Genomic DNA, 8,682 nt, shown 5'->3' with positions numbered 1-8,682 from the left:
AGTTCACATGCACACATGTGTCAGCTACTAAATGAGGCAGTAAAATGGGAACTCTGTTACTGAAACCTTTAACAGTCTACCAGTACCTTTAGGCTGTGCCTTTAAGCTTTAGAGCTATTTGATATTTACAGCATTTCTAGAGCTGTAGCTCTCCATACTCGAGGACCAGCTGGGGTGACATCACACTTGTGGCACAATCTCATCCACATATGAGCGCTAGGATGGGGTCTGCAGGGGATGGCCAGCAAGCCAGACGGCGCTAGCTAGGCCAAACTATGAACTCTGTGTTGGCAGTCGTTCACCAACTCACGTGCCACACATGCCTGAGAAAGTAAGAATATAAGAAATCGCCATACTGGGTCAGACCAAGGGTCCATCAAGCCCAGCATCCTGTTTCCAACAGTGGCCAATCCAGGCTTCAACTACCTAGCAAGGACCCAAACACTAAGTAGATCCCATGCTTCTGATGCCAGTAATAGCAGTGACTATTCTCTAAGTTGACTGGATTAATAGCAGTTAATGGACTTCTTCTCCAAGAACTTATCCAAACCTTTTTTAAACCCAGCTGCACTAATTACATCCTCTGGCAACAAATTCCAGAGCTTAATTGTGCATTGAGTGAAAAAGAATTTTCTACGATTAGTTTTAAATGTGCTACTTGCTAACTTCATGGAGTGCCCCCTAGTCCTTCTATTATCCAAAAGAGTAAATAATCTTTTTTAGTGTCACCATGAGGAAAAACACATGTATTGTATGTCATCTTTACTTTCACAACTGTTTTTCCAGTACACTGTACGGCTCCATTGTCAAGACAAATCCAGAGTAGGCATACATTTTCTCTGTTACACAGTGACCCAGACAGAGAAGCGGTGAAAGAAAGAAAGATGATAGAGAGTAGAGCAGCAGCTAACAATCTACTGGCCTCCCTTCCTTGGAAGGGAATGTGGTAGATGAGGCCTGTCAGGCAAAGTAGCATTGTATAAGGTTTTGGAGAAACTGGCTGCCACTCAGCGTGGTGTCCTTGGCTCGTGCGGGGAAACATGGGGGATCAAGGGGGAGAGCAGGAACTATATCCATTTGTAGTCCATGGCATAGAGCGAGATTATGGAAGACACAGCAGAGCAGCACTATATTTTCAACTTTGGAATGCGCATAAATTAAAGCTCCATCTGTCTTGTCCAAACAGCGAAATCGACTTTTGAGAACTCGGAAGGTGCATTCAATGAAACAGCGGGTAGAACATAAGGCCTCGTTGTACCTAGTCTCTGCCGTGCTGGGAATGGCAACGGGGGTGAGAAGCCGGGTCCTGCAATTGTACCTAGAATCTCCTGCGGCAAAGACAGATTTAAGCCATCAATCATAGCATTGTCATGTGCAGAGCTGGCTTGCAAACCACAGCATCCTATAAGACTGTACAAGGTAGCCTATACCTTTTACTGAGCCATAAAGGCTGATTTGCTTAGCTTAAGTACAAGTCACATTGTTCTGGGCCAGTATATTGTTGCAACCGTCACTTCCCGATGGCTTCACTCCGCCTACCTTTCCTTTTTTGCGCCTCCTTCTGCTCTTCATGGATGCCTGGCTGCCACAGCGTATACCTGCCATCCTCTCCGGCGTCCCCGGACCGGCTTGGGCGCTGCCTCCCGCCATGCTCTTCAGGTACCATAGGGCGTGCGCGCTGCGCGGCCCTCATTCTTATTTCCTCATTGGCGTGTTCCTCAGGGGCTTTCCCCTCTGATGATGTCACGCTGCCCGAATATTTAAAGCCTACGATATTTGCTAGCCTTTGAGTTAGCAAGGGTGATTCTTACGGATGGGATTCGCTCTCCATACCCAGCTACTCTGCCTTCCAACTTCCATTGGACTATTTCTGCTAACGGGGTACCTGCTCCTCGGGGGGCTCTTTACTTCTTTCAGGTAGCTACCAGGTAACCGGTACTCGCTCCTCGAGGGCCCATGTTCCCTGACCCGCTGCCTGCATCTGTCTCCTCTTCTACTTGGAAGAATTCGCTACAGACACCATCAGTGAGTACTACTATCATCCACTCCTCAGAGCTGTCTCCCTGGAACCAGGTACTCGCTCCTCGAGGGCCTGCCCCCGTTCCAGCGCCAGTGCCATCTCTTACGTGGTACCGCCATGTGAGTACTTTGCCAACAAGTCTCTCTACCTCCAGGGATCTGGTACTCGCTCCTCATATTTGGGACTCTGTGAATGTTGTATTGTACTCACTTTCTCAGTTCTCTCCACTACAGCACTGCTACCGGAGGAACCGCTGTTTCAGCGCCCTGGGGAATACTAGCCTAGTCGGGCTACATCTTCTACTCACTACTGCTACCTTTGGTGGCTTCTCAAACTGTCTAAATAAAGAACTATTTCTGTTTGTGTGTCCAGAGTTGAGTCTGACCTGTGGCCCCTCACGGGACTTCCCCCCCCCCCCCCCATGGGTGTGGTCAGCTGCCACAGTGTCCAAGGGTCCACCCAAACCTCACTAACTACTAAGGATGTGCAGAGGAACGCCATATGTTGCATTCGGGATACGTATTCGTCGGGGGGCAGATACGTCGCATTCGGACGTATGGCGCCCCGATATGGTTATATGTCTAATCCTATTCGTTACCTGGCTAAAATTAAATTTACTACAACCCACCCTCCTGACCCCCCCCAAGACTTACCAAAACTCCCTGGTGGTCCAGCGGGGGGGGGGGGGTGTCCGGGAGCCATCCCATGCACTCACATCCTCAGCTCCTCATAGTGAGGGCAAAGGCTAGCGCTGGCGCCATTTTGAATACTGGCAATCGACGGCTTGAGTGCAGGAGGTCGCTCCCGGACCCCCGCTGGACTTTTGGCAAGTCTTGTGGGGGTCAGGAGGCCCCCCCCAAGCTGGCCAAAGGTCCCTGGGGGTCCAGCAGGGGTCCAGGAGCGATCTCCTGCACTCATGCCGTCGGGTGCCAGTAATCAAAATGGCGCCAATAGCCTTGCCCTTACTATATCACAGGGGCTACTGGTGCCATTGGTCAGCCCCTGTCACATGGTAGGAGCACAAGATGGCGCCGATGGCCATGTGACAGGGGCTGACCAATCGCACTGTAGCCCCTGTGACATAGTAGGGCAAAGGCTATCGGCACCATTTTGAATACCGGAGCTGAGGATGTGAGTGCAGGGGATGGCTCCTGGACCCCCCGCTGGACCACCAGGGGGTTTTGGTAAGCCTTGGGGGGGGGCAGGAGGGTGGGGGGGGGCTTGTTTAAATTGGCAGCCGAATAATTCGGCAAAAGTTCTTTGTATTCGTGGGGAATCACGATACGTTTCGCTTCCCCACGAATACAACGAATATGGGCACATCCATTGTGGATTGCTAATACGTAGGGACCGAATGCACACCCCTACTAACTACAACATATATGTACAGGATAGCAGTAGCCAAAAGTAGCTCTGCTCTTCTGGATTACTAAATCTCATCTAGGTAGTCCAACAATTGTGTGCCAGGCCATCTTAACCAAACTAAGGCTACTGGTGTGTAGCAGGCTTCCAACCTTGAAGCAATACATAAGAGCTGCCACACCTGTGATGGCTGAAAAATGGAACCACATGGTATGATTGTGAATGTCCCTGCTAGCTCTGTAGTATGTCCTTCATATAAACCAATTTGTGATGCTCGACACAGGGAACATGCCAGGCCACCAACATGCACAGGACACTGCTTCTGGCTGAGATGTGTGAGGCTCAAGACAAACTGTGGCCGACACTCTGGATGATGCTTCACCAACCAGCCACACGTGATTGTGCAAGTACCAGTAGGGTGGACTCTTCAAGCTTGTCACTAATCGGTGAGATTTAAATAGCTCCCAATGGGAGGATAGGAACAGGGCCATTTTGAAATTTAACACACAGAAAGTGTATAGTGCCTGCTCACACACCAAGCTTTAGGACCGGTGCACTGTTTTCCGGCACAAGATTAGCAGGCCTCTACAGCATGGAGAGAAAAAGCCAGGCCTTGGGGCAATGGCCTGCAGACGTAATTGTACAAGCCACTTGTCATGGCAGCGATGCTTTTCCTCTTCCCCCCCCCAATGTCTGTGCTGTTTGCTACAAACACATAGCCAGAGATGGAATATAGAAAGAAGCATCTCTCTTACCTATGAGCCAACTGTCACCATACAGGCCATGCTCAATTTTTACACTGGCCTGATTACCTAAATATAAAGGAATCGTGTGGTACTTGTTCATCATGTCAAGGATGCGCATTTGAGCGTCACAGACCACTTGCACATTGATGGAGTGGAAGTGCTTTTTGTTGAAGTACATCTCCTCCCTGTCATGGGGTGGAATGATGGCCATGTGAGTGCAGTCGATAGCTCCCAGAACACTGGGAAAGTTTGTGAAGGCATAAAAGCCTCTATTCAAGTCCATCAAGTCCTGCCTGTCCTGAGGAAATGCTATGTAGTGATTAATGCGGTCAGAGACTGTTGTGATGACCTGGTTCAGACAGTGGGAAAAATGGTTTGGGACATTCCCCCCCACGACCCCTACTATCATTTGGAAGGAGCCGGTTCCCATGAAATGCAGGGTGGCCAACAGTTTGGTGAGGCCAGGCGCAGTGTGGGACCTTGCGGTGACCGGATCCAAATCCCCTCGGATTTCTTCATATAATTCCAGGATAGCCCAAGAGCTGAGGTGATACCTGCAAACCACATAGTCCTTTAGCATGCCCAGCAAGGATGTTCATAGAGGAAAGATGCGCTCCCTGTATCTCCTCCTCCATAGCCACCTGCGTGCCAGGCGGGGCCCGTGCCTCTGCTTCCGGTGCAGGAACTTCCCTAGGAGTGCTTGGAAGTGCCTTTGCCTGTTCTTCAGGTTGTTGTTGTTCCACTTGTCTGTGGCTAGCCTCCCGAAGCATCCTGTATCCCCCAACAATTAAACTTACCACAAGCATTATGGCTTTAAGAAGCTAGACCAGGTAAGAACAGATGTTTTTTATTGGGGCAGGAAGGCCTAGTAGGTGTGTCCGTTATAATTCCTCTTTTTAATCGCATGCGACAGTCACTGCGATAATACCCACGATCTGCGATATTGGCTGCGGGAGCACGATAAATTGTTTTTTCACTGTTCTGCAAAAAAAGTGTAGTTTTTTTCCAGTGTTAAATCCCGCGATAGTGTGCGGTACTCTATCGCACTCCATGCTTGCAGACCTTCATTTCCATTTACTCTGCCCAAACTCCTCCCACTAAATACTCAATTTTTAATTTGCATACATGTTGCGTTATCATGCTTGATAAGGCCCTAACGCGAAATGATAAATGACCCTAACAGTCCCACAATCAAAAATTTCCAAGTTAATTGGGTAATGGATGTGCTAAAGAAAATAAATGCTTTTAAATTCTTCTTAAAATGAGACAGATTCACCTCCTCTTTTAAGGCCAGGTGAAGGGCATTCCACATCATAGGGGCCAACACAGTAAACACCCTGTTGCAAGTGGCTTGTAGGCAGTGCCGGTGCAAGGATATTGGGCGCCCTAGGCGACCCTTGTGCTGCCGCCCCCCCCTCCCCCCGGTTGCACGGTGCAGACTGCATCTCAGGGCACTGAGCCGTAGGGGGCGCCAAAGAGCAGCCACATGGTGCCGCAAGTGGGGCCTATCCCGCTCACGGCAAAAAGAAATACAAACGGCGCCGAAACAGGTGGGGGGGAGGGAGGGGTGCGCGACACTGTGTGCTTTTCAGGGCTGCTCGCGGCCCTGAGAAGCACAGTGTCTCTATTTCTGTTTGCCGCGAGCGGGATAGGTCCCGCTTGCGGCACCACGTGGCTGCTCTTTGGCGCCCCCTACGACTCGGCACCCTAGGCAACCACCGAAGTTCGCCTAATGGATGCGCCGGCCCTGCTTGTAGGCTACTCAGTTTAGAAGAGGGTACAATTAGCAAACATTTCTCAGTCAGTCTGGACACATACTCCTGTACAAAGGGCCTTCATTTCTAAAAGCCTTAAACATTCATATTTTAAACTTTACTTGCATATTCAATGGCAACAGTCTATCATCTGGGGGGTAATATGGCTTTGTCTAACTCACCCAGACACTAGGCACGCAATAAAGTTTTGAATAGTTTGCAAAACCTGTAATTGGCATTTATGAAAGCCAACATAGTGAATTGCATTAGTCTAATGGGACCAATAGCAATGCCTGAACCATTGTTTGAAAGACAGTTGGATATGTAGTCATTTCAGTGTTGAATCTCACCTTCAATGAATTTCTTATTCAAAATAATAAATCAAATTGATAATAATAATCAGGCCGATGCAATAAAGTGCACCCAGCCTAGTGCACATCTTAAGTGGTTGGTTGCACGTTTTAGACACGTGTCCATAACCCCTGATGCAATAAGGGGATCAGTGCGTCTAAAATGCACGTCCAAACAAAGGCGTAGCTAATAGCTCTCATCACATATAAATGCCATGTAAATGAGGCTATTAGCTATTACCCTGCAATGCAAAAAAATCCCCCTGCACCCAGAGGTGCACTTTTTAACCCGTAAAATTTTACACCTGCCCTGGAGAAGGCCTAAAGTCTTCCCACATGCCAAACAAAACAAACCAAAAAAAATCTGCTTTTCTCTGGTTCTTCCTACTTAGTATCGCAACATGGAAAAAAAACGTCTTGATGGTAAAAAAAAAAAAAAAATTGGGGGGGCGCAGGGCCGTATATATTGTGTGTGCATGTTGTGCTAGTAAAATAGCTGCCGCGAGAAAAAAAAAAGGATGCTCGTAAATTGAGCATCCGTTTTCCTAACCCGCACATAGCCACATTATCTGGGCACCCGATGCCATGAACACGCTAAGGACACACAATTTATCTCTGGCACATCCTTTTTAGCACAGCAGCTCATTTGCTTATTGCATCAGGTGCTCAGGAGAAGTGATTGTGCACACGTTAAAAAACGTGAGCCCAGTTTAGACGCTTGTTTTTAGCGTGTCCATATCACATGGGCTTGATAGTGTAGAAAAAGGATTTTAAGATGGCTTTGATTTGCGGCTTAAAACTTAAGACAAGAGTCTAAACTGTGGTTCCCAAACCTGTCCTAGAGGACCCCCAGCCTTCTTAAAATACTTTTTCTACACTATCAGGCCAATGCAATATGCAGGTATGTACTGCCTCTATAGCATGCAAATTTTATTTCATGCATATTCATTGTGGATATCCTGAAAACCTGACTGGTGAGGGGTCCCCCAGGATAGGTTTGGGAACGTCTGCTCGAGTATACATGTTTGGATCTTTAATTCTATCCCTAACCATTTTACTAGCCATCCTCATCCTATTTATATTTATTTATTTATTTTTATTTATTTAAAAACTTTTATATACCGGTATTAGTATGCATACATCATACTGGTTTACAATGTAACTTTAAAGGTAGAAATTACAATGAACAGGGAGGGCGAACAGGAGGAGTATACAAAGAGCAGGAGGTGGAGGAATTAAAGCAATAAATAAAAACTGCAACGGACTATTTACAGGAATATACAAGGCGTAGGCAAGATACTTGCAGAAGTCGGTGTACTTAATCAGGGTAGGCTTGTCGGAAGAGCCATGTTTTAAGTTTTTTTCTGAACTTGGCGTAACATGGCTCTAGCCTGAGAGTGGTAGGGAGGGCGTTCCATTGTTTAGGGCCTGCAATGGATAGTGCACGGTCCCTAGTAGAGGAGAGGTGGGCTTTTTTCAAAGGGGGAATGGAGAGGGTGCCTTTGTTGACAGTGCGAGTGGGTCGTTCAGTGCGTATAGGACGAAAGGGTTCATCCAACCAATTGGAATTGTGCGAGTGGATGGACTTGTGCACTATGGTTAGAATTTTGAAGAGAATTCGGGATGCGATGCTTTTGAATACACTATTTCAAACGAGGTCTCGCTAAGGACTTATTACAAGGCAATATCACATCTCTTTTTCTTCTGGCTTTTGCTATTACCTTATGCACCTGTTTGGCTACTTTGAGGTCATCAGATATGATCACCCCTAGATCCCACTCTTGTTTGGTGCTTAGAATTTCACCCCTAGACTGTACTGCACCTTTGGATTTTTGTAGCCCAAATGCATCACTCTGCATTTATTGGCATTAAATCTTATCTGCCAGTCTCTAGAGCAGGGGTGCTCAAACTGAGATGTTCCGGAGGGAGGAGACCATCTTGGAAACTTTCCACTCTTTTCAATCTTCACCACCTTAATTGACCTCTTTTTTTGCATCTCCTGTTTGTGTCTTCCCAGGTTTTGTTCTCAGGGAAGGTTGCTTCAGGACAGTCATTAGTGGCCTCTCCTCTTGATTCTCGGGAGGGGCATAGGACCTTCCCCAGGGAGCCTAGATCACCTTCAACCCTTCCTGACTTTTATGATCTTAAGGTCACACCTCTAGATCCACAGCATACTTCTAGGGCTTAGAAGTCCCAGGGGTGGGGCAAATGTTTAAGCTACAGGGCACCACCTTTTGGTGTACACTGTCCTGCAGCAACAATAGAGCCCCACTTTACCTATCTGATCACCCTTTTAGGATTTTTTTACACTGCAGGTAATGTGCCTCATCTATGCCCCCTTCCTCCAATGTTCCTTCTGCCTCAGCTGAGGAAACACTTTGGGATCTGGGTCACCAAAGGCTATACTAGGTATCTGGGAGTCCCCCTCTACCATCTCACCCCTCAGACCC

The sequence above is a fragment of the Rhinatrema bivittatum genome, chromosome 5, assembly GCF_901001135.1.
Source record: "Rhinatrema bivittatum chromosome 5, aRhiBiv1.1, whole genome shotgun sequence".
NCBI lineage: Eukaryota > Metazoa > Chordata > Amphibia > Gymnophiona > Rhinatrematidae > Rhinatrema > Rhinatrema bivittatum.
This window is presented reverse-complemented; position numbering follows the sequence as displayed.